The sequence below is a fragment of the Cylas formicarius genome, unplaced genomic scaffold (assembly GCF_029955315.1).
Source record: "Cylas formicarius isolate icCylForm1 unplaced genomic scaffold, icCylForm1.1 PGA_scaffold_2__14_contigs__length_35257938, whole genome shotgun sequence".
NCBI classification, from domain to species: domain Eukaryota; kingdom Metazoa; phylum Arthropoda; class Insecta; order Coleoptera; family Brentidae; genus Cylas; species Cylas formicarius.
The window spans coordinates 19,859,550-19,875,056 of NW_026844319.1; the positions used below are offsets into that span (position 1 = coordinate 19,859,550).

At 32.8% G+C, this 15,507-nt stretch overlaps 1 protein-coding gene across 1 annotated transcript in view; it reads left to right on the forward strand.

Annotated features, from left to right (window-relative positions):
* The first annotated feature begins 2,849 nt into the window (after window positions 1-2,849).
* The window catches only part of LOC132698576 (limbic system-associated membrane protein-like), a 228,788-nt gene continuing 216,130 nt past the window's right edge, over window positions 2,850-15,507 (forward strand). Inside the window, exon 1 of the mRNA XM_060664754.1 lies at window positions 2,850-2,999. The gene's annotated coding sequence lies outside the window, so the exon portion shown is untranslated. The remainder of the gene's footprint in view (window positions 3,000-15,507) is intronic.

Genomic DNA, 15,507 nt, shown 5'->3' on the forward strand with positions numbered 1-15,507 from the left:
CTGATTTCGAACAAACGTCGCGGACGCTCCTGCTATACTTAAATGAAATATATTTTTCGTCTGTCTTGTCAAATAGGTTGATATTCCTAAAAATTTTAATGTAGCGAATTGTGTGATTACACTTAAAACTAAAATTAAATTGCGAGACATCTTATGTTTATGAGGTCTTTTCATCAATTACTTTTAACTTAATGGGTAAAGCGTGTGGAAAGAGAACATACCTGACTATTCACGCTATACAGTTTATTGGGTTTAGGTTTAGGTTTATTTATTTAACCACAGTATACAAAATGTACGTGTAGCAAGTCAAGAGAAAATGAACAAATACACATAAAGATAATAAAACTACAAAAGAGACGAAACAAATTTGTAAAAGTAGACGGGTTACACATTTTTAAAATTTAAAATTAAGGTATTCATTAATACTGTTTATTGTCAGTATATTCTTGACAGGCCACTTAAAAGAATTGTTACCAAGGCGTTTTATATTATAAGGTAATTTATTGTAAAATTTCAGATTTAAAGAATTTCTGATGGATTTATTAAGAGGGTATCGCGGAATCATTAACTGGTGTGCATTACGCCTTGCGTAGGAATGATTTACTGAACACAAAAATCATAGTGAATCTCGATTAGGCCATTGCATATGAAAGTAGATGGTAAAGTCTTAATATCAATGCTGGGAAAATGTGTTCTACAGGATTATCGATGTTTCAAACCAAGAAGAATTCGAAGAGCGAAGACGAAACACTAGATCCGCCCCATATGGTGACCCCACATTGCATTTTAAAGTGAAATGAAGCGAAATACACAATTCTCATAATTTGAGTATTAAGGGATTGCTTAAGCTTTCGCAGCATAAACAGTGTAGGTGACAATGATTTGCAGAGGGAGTCAAATGAACAGACGCATTTAATCTATGGTCAATAGTGATACCAAGCAGAGTGAATATTAACATTTGAGGAAACTAAAAGGTTTTGGGTTTTATATCGGTTCAAAAGCAAGTCATTTACCGCAAATCAAGATCGCGCCGGCTACTGGGCAATATGCTTCTACTGTTCAGTTCGTCTAGAGACGAACTTCCGGAGATAATTGTGGTGTTGCCTGCACTTGATATGTGCAAATCATTTATATAAATGAGAAAAAGAAGCAGACCCAAAACCGATTCTTGCGGGACACCGACGGTGGCGACGGCGATGAGTAAAATACGATTGGAAGAAATATGTCAAAAATATAAATTTTCGGGTAAAAAACCCCACTGTTCGTTAGCAAAAAATTAAATTTTTAGCAAGTAGTCTAACAGCAATTGTTTAAGTATAATTTCAAAAATCTTGCCAAAAATAGGCAATATTGAAATAATACGGTGGTTGTTTACATCATATTTACTGCCTTTTTTGAACAGTGGAACCACTTCTGCACTGCTAAATTTATCTGGGAAAGTACTGGAGGCTGTGACCAAAATACCAAAACGGTCTTCAAAGTGTCAAAAATATCAAGATTATACATTTTTTAACTGTAGCCCCTGTATATTATACCATCTTTAGACCTAATCCTTAAGTATTGTTAAATAAAAAGTAACTTTAATCGTTATCGATATCAAATCTTTACTAAGTTACTGCAGATATGTCGTAAAACTCTTTTCGCATTTCCATCGCAGCTTGCTCGCCTGTACAAGATGGCGCGATTCAATTGAAAATTCAACTTGCTTTTTATATGCTACCACCATCAATTTATTTTGTAATCACGGATCTAGGATGTTCAGAGGAAACAAAACAGTACGGAAATTAGGGTCCACATTTAAAACATGAGTATTGTTAACTGTTTGTCGAAAACGAAAAGTCGTAGATAAAATTTAAATACATGCTACAAGAATTTTTTTCTGAAAACGCCAAAAAATGACAAGCAAATACATATATTGGGCGCCAACCAAGACTATGTGATATTTTTGTATTTTAACCAATCAAGCAAAAATCCAATTAATCAATTGTTTCTAAAGGTTTAACAGTTGGTAATTATTAAGTCCCATTTTATTTCCAGAGTTACAATGATTAGTTAATTAGAAAAACATATTAAGCAGTAAAGATAGATCAGCAACAAGTTGTCTTACCCAAAAAGACTGTGAAGTGTTTAGGAGTCATTCTAAATAGCAGTTTAAGCTGCGTTGACCACACTGAAACAGTTAGTAAGAAACTATACAGCCTTTATTATGTTCTTTTAAACCTCAAACATGCTGTTGATGAGCAAGGGTTATTGCAGTTATGAAAAATCACCTCAATACGCAAGATGTTTCATTTTAAATATATTACCTCCAGAGCTGCGAGAGACTATCAATTTTTCCGCTTTTAAAGAAAATTGAAAGCGATTCTGACAACAGAGGGATTTTATACCCTAAATGAATTTAAAGAGTACTTTTCGGAGACATAGCAAGCATTTCACATACAGTTAATGTACTTTTAAATTATGTATGTGTTTAATTTATGCCTGTGCTAGAATTTTGTAAAATTGTAATGCATTTTATAAATTTTTTAATTTAATTTTTTTCTTTGGTCCTTGATTTATCATGTAATTATATTATATGGATCGATAAGACATCATTAACATCATCAGTCAGGAGCCGGCACAGAGAAACACGCGGTGTACGTCGACTGATAAACGAGCCAATTAAATAGTGACGATCGCGAGCGTTTCGCGACATTAAATATGCCGCGATACAAACTAATTCCGAGTCGAAAAACGTTCATTAAGGGGACCTCCTTCCGTTTCTTGCGGGGGTTAGTTAAGGGGAATCGAGACTGCGCCCTCTGGAGTCGGAGCCGCACTCGTCAAATCAGCCACAGTTCGTCCGCGTCCTTTGTTCTGTGTTGCACCCTCCGGCTCCGTGCCGGCCGAACGTTCGCGAGCTTTTCAAATTCTTTCGAAAGTTTCGCACTTTATGGTCCTTCGAAGGCGCGTTTAAGCGTGGACTTGTGGGATTATCTTCTATGATCAGATGTTGTAATGTACGCGACTTTTATTAATTATTTATGTCGATTAATGTGTCTGCGAACTTTAATTGCCAAACTTTTGGTTGGTTATTTTGAGACGATCCGCGCGGCAAAATTTTGGCATTTATCGATTTATGATAATTTTTGTTAATTTTATTAATGCAGGTTTTAAAAACTACAAGCATATTAAATTTTAAAACGAAAATTAATGTGGAAAAATTTACCACCTCTCCATTAAGTGTAAAAGATCGTTGTACGCGATTTTTTTTTAAATTTATATAAGGGAATGCTAAATCATCAGGTTTCAGTAAGATAATGTGTATATATTTATCATTTATTTAGATCATTAAAGGGTATACTTACAATATCGGAAAAAGAACAGTTTCATATTAAAAGTAAATGAAATTCCCGATATACAGGGTAGATATTTTGTACGATAATATTGCAGGAAATAAAATGGTAGCGATTTTTAAGTCCTAAACAATTTTGAATTTGCGCGGGAAAATGTAATTAAAGTTGAAAGTATAGATATGTATTTAGTTCCAACGATTTTATCAAGAACCCACATTAAATCAACTTTTTCAAGAACTTGCAGATACAACTGTAGAAGCTCGCAATGAGGAAATCAGTTTGGATCCGATATTTGGCTTACGTTTAAAAAATGTCAACAAGCTAACATAATTATTAATATTCCCTAAGTAGGCCTCAGCAGGCACGTTGTTTTTCCTCTAGAAAACTCAAAAATGAAAATGAACAATTTATTCCCACTTTTCCCCTTTTTAATTTTAGGATGATGGACTCTTCTTTGACGACCACATATATCTTGAATATATTAGTCATTTAATTCAAAAGTCAAAATTAAATAGTCTTAAAAAAACAATAGTCCATAAAAGCAATCAAAATAAAACATTCAAATAGAGATCTGATTTGGCAAAACTACAAACACTGCGGAGTCATGATATCAATAATAATTATTTACAAAATGTTACACGTGTTTCGCCCACACGGGCACGATCAAAAGAATAAAAAAATATCCTAAATTAATTTAAATGCTTGATTTAACTGAGATTTAACTAACCAAACCAATCAAATTACACAATAAAACAATAATAATATAGATGTTACAATTAACAGCAAAAAAAGAAAGAAAACTAACAAAACATTACAGAATTTGTTGTACACTTGCACTGTGAAATATTTTAAAAGTAAATCAAGATGGTTCTCCAATATCCCTTTAAATGGCGAAATATTCAACTTACAACAAAACAAATTGTTCTGGATTTCTCCTACGTAGAGTGTCGACTGTTAGTTTCAGACAGCTCTGTCAAGAAGCAAAAAAGCAAAGGCAAGAAGTTAGCGAGACAGAGTACGGTCCACAAAGTCCTTAAAGTTTAAGTATTTTTGAATCAAAACCTCTAATATTACGTAACAATATAGAAAATTTGATAGTTAACAGAAACAAATTTAAGAATGCAAGTATAACTCTTTAAAGTTGATGTCAACATACACAATTAAAACGAATGTAAAAGAAAGGGAATTAGTTACATAGCTTTAGAATCGCCGCCATTAAAGACAATAACTACTTGTCAAATATATACTGTAAAAACAAACTTTAAAAAAGACCTTGTGTCTAACATTAATAGGAAATATGCCTACCACGCTTAACAATAGAAAAATCAATTTCTCTCAATATTCGCAAAACAAATCAAAAAGGACACGTGACAAGTTTAAAGGGAAGTTGTGCCGCACAGACTGGTTACCGTAAAAGTCACGACAGGTCAGTAGACCTTCCCAATCGGTATCTCTATTTCACTGATTAAACAAATGGTTATTCGTGTATCCGGACATTTTAAATTTTGTACCAACGAATTGATGTTAATGGATTTTTAATATGACAGTGATACGTAATGTCCATGCGGGCGCAAACGTTGAATACTAAAACCGTCCAATTTAAAACCTCAATCGTTCGTAAAATTGTTAATATTTAACCGCCTGCGGGGAAAACTGGAGGCGTCTTAAATTTCCGGCCCGAGATGAAGTATTCCTTTCGTCTGTTCGTATTTAAAGTAATACGTTTTCAATTTTGGAGATTCGATTGGACGTAAACGCACACATAGCTGGGAAGCTTTTTATTCCACCCGAAATGAGATCCGTTATAAATGGGGAACGATAATGATGGAAATATTTTCTTCTGCTACGTTACTTGTCATTTTTTTAAATGGGATTTTTTTTCACATTTACTTATATAATAATTGCGAACGTTAAAAGATGACGTTGTGTTCAAAACTTTTAAACTAGCAATAAATGAAGTACCTAAAACCGCATCAAAACTGCAAATATCAGCTTAAACTATCAATTTTTGATCCAAAAAGTTACATATTCATGTCAATATCTTTCAAATACTAGCCAAAATTGGCGTCTTTAAGCATTATAGTAGAGAAAATCTTTATAAACCATTAAATATCGGTGTAAAACCCCCTTACTGAGTCAAATAGTTGCCGATTTCGATAAGATCCCTGCCAGAATCTGCTTTTTCGCCTCTTAATGCACCCAAATCTACCTTACAAAAGCAGATATGTACTTAAAAACCCTCTTTTTGGGAGAAATAATTGGTTTTCGCTCTCGATTTCGAGCAGATTATAGTTAAAACCTGCATTTTTATAACTTTCCGTTCTCAAATCTACATTAAAACTGCAGATAAGTACTTAAAAAACCGCTTACTTGGATTTATAGTTGGTTTTTCTTCCTGATTTCAAATAGATTCCAGTCAAAATCGGCTAATCCGACGCATATGGAACCTAAAAAAACTTCAAAACTGCAGATATCAGCTCAAACTATCATTTTTTGATCCAAACAGTTACCTTCTGATGTCAATATTTTTCAAATATTAGTCAAAATTTACTTCTTCGGCCTTTATTGTTACGAAAACGTTAATAAACCGTCTGGAATATCTCCCAATTTTTGATTTCCGGCGACCAATTATCAAACCAAATTATGGAAATTCCTGTCCAAAAACGTCCTAGCCTCACAATAATTTGTTGATCGGTCCCTTTCAATTCATTCTTAATATTACCACCAGCCACCTTTTACTTTGGTCGTAAAATTTTCAAGTCTACTTGCTCTGGAGCTGTAAGCGAAGATTTGTGTTATTTAACTAATTCTGTTAGCAGGTCTCTGGTAGCAGGACCAGACACAGCCATTTTATTATAATACTATAACAAATGCGATCTCACTAAAAAGGCGCTTCCGACCATTTAAAACAATTATAGTAAACATGTTTTACTTGAAATAAAGCAAAATTAATAAAAACAAGAGTTAAATTAAAACAACGAAATATTTTTCAATTTAACAATTGGGTATTTTGAGCAAATACTTAAAGCAATACAACGCACGGTAGTAGCTGAATTGCGAATATTTAGTATGTACTCATAAAAGGGGTCCTTGGTAGAAATAAATGAATAATTTTATATCTCTCGTTACAGCTTGCGAACAATGTGCCAAAAGAATTGCGTCAATCAATCCATAAGAACAAATCAAAACAAATATTGTTAAAAAATAAATTCGCTGAAGACCAAAAAAAAAATGTAGCCGATTATGCGAGCCTCTTTAAGAAATAAACAGGAATGAAATTTTACATTGACAATTTTAAACGTAATTTTAAGGATAATTATTATCACTTATTTATTTTGATTTTTGTTTTATAACGTTTTTAGCATTTAGGTAGCTGGTTTAAAAACAAACATGCTTCTGATATTTAAACGAATAGCAATGTTCGGCACAATAAAACAATTTCCCGTACAATACAAATATCAAGTCACAAATCATAATTTACTTACAGTGGGAACATGTTTCAGTCCCTACTTCTGATGTTAAAATTTTTTGTTTAAATGTAACAGGTTGCCGTATACAACATTTCGATAATTAACTATCGCAACCACAGTAGCATTACTTCACTCGAGAGGTAGATGTTGAATGTCAATTCAACGCGCCGACCGAAGGTTGTCGTGGATGTGTAATTTTTGCGGACAAAATATGACTCACTTTGTTCCGACGTCTAAAATCTAGAATACTGATATATTATGTAATATATATGCAATATAATACGGCAATTTTCAGGGTCTTTTAGATTTTTTGGCCATAACCGATACACCCTGTACATAATCGAGAAAATTACAGAATTTAAGATTAAAGCCCTGGATCTTCCACATTTCATGGTATATGAAGTTTTAAAATACAGCAAATGGTTTTCGAGAGAATAATATTTATTTGAAGCTTTATGATTATCTGTGGACAAAACATGGTCCTAAACTGAATTTGTTATTGTTGTCTTCTTCTTCTTCTATCTTGGATGTACCAGATAAATGGAACTCTGATTGCTTCTCTATTTCTAAATATGTTTCCATGTTCAGTAAGGCTTCTGCAAATTCAAAATTAACTATTAGGTACCGTTTCTTGTTAGTCTCTAGGGTCCGGAAAAAAGAATGTTGATTTGACTGACTTTTCATTAATCATAGTTTCAATCATTATTACTTAAATTTTTGTGCTTCTTGTCCGTATGTGACTGCTTAACCGAGGCAAACTTATTCTCTTGTCTGGTGGTCAACATATGTTTAACTACATCGGGTCTATTAACCACTATATTACTCTCGTTTGATATGTAACCTTCTTCTTGCTACACCAAACCATTTTTTCTTTTTATGTAACCAAATGCATTGAATTCTTTTTTGAATAATTTGCACAACCGACTCACACCGCGCACCCTCTTGAACTCAATATATTAAATTCAAGCCTTTTATTTGACAAATGCACGACACTATGTTGATAAACAGCTGAAACAAATGAAAACGGACACGGACGTCATGTTTTCTGTTGGTTATTTTTAATTTAAAATTTTATAACGATTTTTTAAGTTAATTTCATGGTCACTATGGCTTACTAGACAGCAGGGTCTATTAATTTTTGTAAAATCTGAAACATAGTGGAACTTCCGATTGGAAAGGTGAATAAGTGTTTTTAAATTATTGCAGAAAAAAAGGCGTCAGGTCAAGTGGAAATTTCCGATAACCTGAACTTAGGTAGGTTTAAAAAGATAATTTACGCTCGCTTAGACGTATTGGCACAAATCATTTGTATAAAATTTTGTGTATGAAATGGAATACAGTTGTGCACACTTGAAATGTAGAAAATAGCATCGGTGAGCAAAAAAATGTTTATAAGTGGTACAAGATGTTCCAAGGTGGCCGAGAAGACGCGGATGACGAAAGGGTAGAAAAAGCGAAACAAATGGTGTTGAAAATTCGTCAAATCGTTACTAGAAAAGTAGCTGAAGACATCGGCATCTCTACTGGCCCATGATATGCAATTTTTTCCGGAGTTTTGGTTTTCGGAAAAAAGTACGTCAAGATCGATCAAGTCAATACTATTTTCTTTGATTATCGTGGTGTAGTAAAGCAAGAGTTGTTATCACAAAGTTGTACGGCCAATATAGAGCATTACCTACAATAAAATACGAAGAAAACTTCCGGAATTGTGGGAAAACAATTCATGGATTTTACATCACGATAATCTATCTGCTTACTCATCGTTGCTTGTGTATTACTTTTTGGCCAAAAACAAAACCACAATCATGCCTAAGCCACTATATTCACCGGATATGGCCCTCTGTGACTTTTCTCTGTTCCCAAAACTCAAGAAATCCATGAAGGAAATGTTTAGGACGAATGAGGAGATAAAAAAAAAATCGCTGAACACACCTCGTATGTAACGAACTTTTACTATCCACAAATACAGGTAAATAATTATTATTATTATTAAAATAAAATTTCGTTTCATTCCATTTATATCCTATTCTCACATCTTTTTTTATTGACTACCGTTACCTTTGGGCGGATAATGGACAAACTACCTAATTGGTGGATCTTCCTGTCATTCTGTTGCATGTTTTATCACACCGCACCATTAATGTTTTGCCAATTCATCATTCCTATGCTCCTGTTTTTTTAAAAAAGGCCACTCCTACATGAATATATTACTAAGTTTTCGAAGAAGTATTATAAAAGAAACGAATGTATTAATATGGTCAACAAATTTCAATTGCTCTACATAAAGGGTTTCATCGATTTTCTGCTTACAACTTTCGATAGTCAAGTTCGGTCGGTGTGACACTCTATTAATATTCGACAAAAATAGCGACAAACAAAACCGGGTTGTATTATTGCCTGCAAACAAGATAGAACAACAAAAAATGACACCGTCTAGACGCTTCTGTTGAATGTGTCTACAGATTATAACCGTTTGAACTAATACATAATCGATTGGGAGGGCGTATAAACTTTTATGGGATATCCAAACATTTTTGTTTACGTTTCGTTTTATTATATGGGTTATGGCCATTATAGTCAAACGACAAATATTGTTATGGGTCCCATACATTTTGTTCCGTTTGTTTATGTGAGCAAAACCTTTCTTCAATATTGTAATATTTCAACACATCTAATTAACAGTTTATGGTTTTACCGAAATTTGCCACCAGATAAATGAATGAGTGCTGCTGAGAGAGGATTAATATTCTTTACTGGATTGAATTTTGTATTTGGCATGTCATAGTATTTTGACGTTTATCAATTACGATGACCACTCAGTGATATAAAACTTGTTGCATAATACGATAATATGATAAAGCAGTTTAATAAGCGACACTTTAGTCACGAGTTTGATTTGTCACAAGAGGTGTGTTTATTAAACGAGAGTTATCAGCGTTTTGAATACAATATTTTTTCTATAACCATTATCAGCACGAATACATTATCTGAATGACATATGACGTGGCTGTCAGAGTTGACAAATGTCAAAATACCGTCAGTAGCTAAAATCTCCCTAAAAGTCCGAAGCGACTAGCAACAGTGTTTTATGAAACTGACGTTCTAAAGTGACACCTTGCGAAAACTTGATCAGTGGATGATGAGGATAGCTGGAACGGATAAAAAAAAATTAACTTGCTACTACTAAAAATTGTATAAAAATGCCCCCAAAACCAACATCGAAAATTGTTGAAAGTTTGCAAATTTTGGATTTACATTTTTGTTGATATTGACTAGTAGTTTATTGTTATACAGGGTAATTGCTTAATAATTATTTTGATTTTTTAATTAGACCAAAAAAAAAGTTCTGTTGAGGACCACAATTTTATTAAACCACTCAGCGGCAATAAATGTTGAACGATATAATTGCAAGGAGATTAAAAGTGTCATTTGCGTAGTAGATGAACATAATTAATCAACCTACCCATTGACATCAAAATAATTTTGAAGCTTGATAGAAAGAAAGATTATGTTATTTGCCTATGAAGTACTAGAGAATCAGAAAATGGTAAAGTGGCCAGAAAATTTTATTTATTACAATTTAGTAGGGTGTATAGTACCTGAACTTCTCGCAAAGTATAACGTGTAAAAAGTAACAACGTGTAAAAATTGTGCAAGCCTATTATAAAAATGGTCGATCAAGAAAAAATGCATTTAGGGCTCTACGTGAATTTTTGGCGCGCAAAATCGACCTTCTGAGAGGACAATTTGGAATGTGGTTCAAAAGTTTGAGCAAACTGGATCTGTAACTAACCTCAAAGTCCCTCAACGTGCTCGTGCAGGTCGGTCAGTCCAAAATATTGCCATTGTTCGCGAAAGTGTAGCCGAAGATCTAAACACATCGATTCGTCATCGATCGTGGCAAGTGAGCCTTACGCATTCAACCACACAGCGAATTTTAACAAAAGACTTGCATCTACACCCATATAAAGTCCAAATAACTTAGGAGTTGAAATCTCGAGATCATCTTTAGCGATGAAGCACATTTTCACTTTGGTGGCTTTGTAAACAAACACAATGCTCATATTTGGGGATTGGAAAATCCAAGAGAGATTGTTCAAAAAGCAATGAATGCATCCTCAAAAAGTGACTGTTTGGTGCGCATTTTGGTGCGGAGGAATAATTGGCCCTTTTTTTTTCGAGGATAATGCGGAGAACGCTGTTACGTTTAATGGTGTTCGCTATCGAAACATGATATCTGATTTTTTCTGGGAGTAGTTGGAAGGTATGGTAAGGTATTGAAGATTTGTGGTTCCAACAGGATGGAGCCACTTGTCATTTGAATGACATCATCTTTCACACCTAATTCTAATACACTAATCTAAAGTGGCAAATAAAAATGTTTGTATATTTTTATATTCTTCCGAGTTTTTTTATTATTTTAATGTGGAAACCCTTATTGAATCACCCTTTAGTTTATTGTTGTTTGTGTTAAGTATTCTTTAAGTGAACTGTCAAGAAGCGGCCCTTATAATGACAAACTTCAATGACATCCGGAATTATAAAAGTTGCCCATGTACTAAATCTGAAAATATCATTAAGATCGAATAAAACCTCCTGTAACTTGAGAGAATATAAATGTATTTTGTCGTTTTCGTTCGTGTCCCGCCCGTTTTAATTGCCTAAATGTGTCTTTTAATGAGACTGGTGAGAGATATGAGAGTTGTTGTTCTGGAGCGAGCGCATTCATTGAATTTCAACCGGATGTCGACGCATTAAAATAAATTGGTTAGCGGAAAGATTTCCATGCAAGTTATGGCCGTTGAATTCGGCGGATTTTTAATTGTAATTTTGAGAGTATGTATTATTATTTGATTCTAGTTTTTTTCAATACGAGTAGTTACATGTTTCTCACTTTATTTATTCAGAAGATTTCGCTTTTGCTCTCATAGAAATAATATTTCAAAAAATTGGGTACCGGCAAGAATTGCTAAGAAATATCAGATTTGTAAAATTCTACTATGTATTTATTTGTAATATCAAAAATTCTACGATTTTATTAAAAATTATGCAAAAATTAATAACAAAACAATAAAAATTCCTAAAATTGAACTAGAAGGAATAATAAAAGGAGAAAGTCACAAGTATATATAGAGACTTTTAGAGGGTCATGAAGAATGACCATATATTTTGTAACCAGTACGACCTTAACTTTTCAATCCAACTGTGCCGAATGATTTTCTTTGAAATTTTTTGGTCACTTCTATTAATGATGGTATTCGTAATTTTTTCAAAGCTCCGTAGCAATGATGACAATAACGAATTAAGCTTATTGACTCCGAATATGGGGTTTTAAATGATTGATATTTTTAATTACAGAGTTCGCATTAATAATTAATTGAATTTATTGAAATTTTGTAACAAATGGTATATAAAATTTTTGCATAAATCTGGTTGTTGTATATGTAAACCGTTCCTTGTTACTTTGTTGATATGTGTAATTATGTATATATTAAAAGACTTGTTTTTTCTCCGAAGTAATTACTGCAAGAATTTTTTCAATACACGGTAGACTCTGGATCTCGACTACATTAAAATTTTAGATCCAGATGTGAAAGATCAAAAAGAAATAATAAATTTATATATAATCGAAACAAGTATTGCAAAAATAAGTATCGTCTTAACAACTATGTGTTTATTATAAAGTATACACTTTTTTTCTGTAATAGAAATACTGTAAAACGTAAAAATTTCAACTAATTTATTTGTTCTCAGTCCATAGTACACTCTTGATCTAGATTGAATTAAAATTTTAGATTTAGATAATGAATAATCTAAACTTGAAGGATAAAAAGAAATAATAAAATATCCTCCCAAATAGACTTGTGAGTAATTTATATCTAATTGAAGCAGACTTTACCGATAAATATTATACCTTTTAGCAGAAAATAAACAACTTTAAACGCAGAGAGAAGTTGTCGGGTAATCTGTACACCAACAATGGGTTCTAATAACTAATAAATGAAAATAATTTTTTCCCGAACATTTAAATAAATATTATGTATATATATGCAAATCATCAAACTTAAAAATGTCAACCTAACTACACCGAAAACTGAAACTACTACAAAGATATTACGAATTATATATATGTATCTGTTTCATTTTTCGGACAGTTATTTTTGGGTAAACGATATTTCTGGCTTCTAGCCGGACTAAAACTTTTACACACACCTCAAAAATCTCTTTTAAAGCGTGGCAACATAATAATACCGTAAAAATTGAACATTAACATTTGCTTTATTAAAACCGCTCTGCGAAATGAACAGAGAACGTGTATTTTACCGAGCAATTTTGCTTTCCCAAATTAGCTTTCCGGCTCCGGGCTTTAAATTGTAAAAGGTTAGGCCGGGATTAATTTTTAGCAAAAGTCGAATATTACGTACGGCTCGCGTGCAACTTTTTTTTGCACAACGTCTGTGTTTCATAATAATATATTCTCGGGGTATAAAATGGCAGCGGCTATACGAAACTCTTCTGGGTTTCGGTTTGTTCGGTTTCTTCTCAGAACTATGTTCGTAAATATAATATTACGCTTACATGCTTGGCATACGTACGTAGACGAACTCAAGTTTGTCCTTCGCTGAAACTTTTTCGAGGGATATGTTTCGAAGCGAATCTAATATTAGTCTTTCGTCTACAAATTTTATCAATATAATTAAACCAACTCAGTGCTAATGGCCATGTTTTTGCAAAATCGCAAAAATACGCAAAGCTATGTCTCCTACTAAAACACTATGTCACTCCATATAAACCGATATGTAAAAATTTCATGAAACGTTATTTTTGAAAAAATATATTTAGGATATCTAATCTATATGGAAGCCACCGTTTTACCTGCACCACCACCTTTTGGGAGTTATTTAGATAGTTATACTCCAGTCAGAGCAGTCATGCAGTTACGTCATCTATTGTGACGTCATCAAAAATGATCCGTATGTCTTTTTACCATAACCGTAAATAACCATTTCAAAACTGACAAACAAAATTCCTGTGTCAATTTTTGACAGTAATGAGCTAGATAAAGGTGTCATGTTATGACGTAACTGCATTGCTCTGACTGGACCTTAGTTACTTGAGCAAATGGTAATTTTAAAAAGTTCAATTGCCAGACGAATTTTCGACCCATTTTGTCGACAGAGTTGTCTCCTCCTTTTTAGCCCTTTATACTGTAAGTAAGTAAACTTTTAAACTTTCGAGATAACCTGCAGAGTTTTTACTGCTTATTGACATTAAAAATTCCACTTTTCGAGGACGAAACGCTTAGTTCTCGGAATTCCCTTTTGACAATTTTCCTTAACGAGTGTTAATGTCGGAAGTTGAATTATTTCGGATAATATCGCGGGAAAAGTCAAACAGTTATGTCGCCAGTTACCACGCTGGCAACACAACACAATATATATATATATATATATATATATATATATATATATATATATATATATATATATATATATATATATATATATATATATATATATATATATATATATACGTTATGTTTATTGTTCGGAATTACACTGAGAAAAAGTTACGACCATATTCTTTGAAAAAGACGGTATTATACTCGTAAATGTTTTGTAAAATGTGAATAGACCAAATTAAATTTGGTAGCAAAGAGCTCAGACATCTGGCACAGCCGATTAGAATTCAAAATTTAACATTAACAGAGGAACAGTCAACGTTTGGCATGGGGAAGGGAGGGAAATAAGGCCAAGAAAGTATCTCAGTAAAGGTTTAAATAGGTAGAAACGAAAATGAAATCTTGCTTTGTTCAGGACCAATATCGTTGATTAATATGATATTGTAAATATGATTAATAATCATATTTACAATTTGGTATGAGAAGAACTTTTGTAAATATTCCTGTTAATGCTGTGGCACAGTAAGGAGATTCAAATTGTGGACATAAATAAACATAGAGTGAATTTTATATCGATTTAACATATTCAACGAACCTGACCTATCCAGATATGTTGAAATATGAGTTCTACTTCCAAATTCATTTATCAGTATAAGACAGGAGTTTTGAATATTTTGAATACGATACTTCTCTATATTATCTAAACAAGGCATAAATATGAGGGGCAGTGACAACTTGTATTAATTAATTTTAGATTAGTGTATGCAACCTCTAACTTGCGTGTACAAAAAGGCAAAGCAGAGTTTATAGCGAATTTTACTTTGCTTATAAAATTATCAATTCGATACCTATAGTCACAGAATCACAAAATCTATTCAAATCAGAATTAATACTGTTGCTTATCTCTTTCTTAGGAAAAGAACAGTTCATGATGATATTGTAAACCTGGATTTAATAATCGACAACAGAAGTGGACCTAAAATACTACCCCTACCATTTTAGTAGTACCCCAGTACTCCCTTGTTAACAATCTACAGGTGTATTATTTAAGTTTTACTTTCCGTGTTTTGTTATGCTTGGATGCTTGGAATTTACAAGAAAATTTACTGAGTCGTATGTGATGAATAATTGAATTGTGGATTTCATCATTTATCTTACTATGGTTTGAAATATCAGTTAAAATCAAGGCAGTAATTTTATTATCACTACAAGCCTTAAAAATATCTATTACATCTGCAAATGAGTTTTCACAACTATAACCAGATCTAAAACCCAATTGTTTCGGGCGCTAAATATTGTA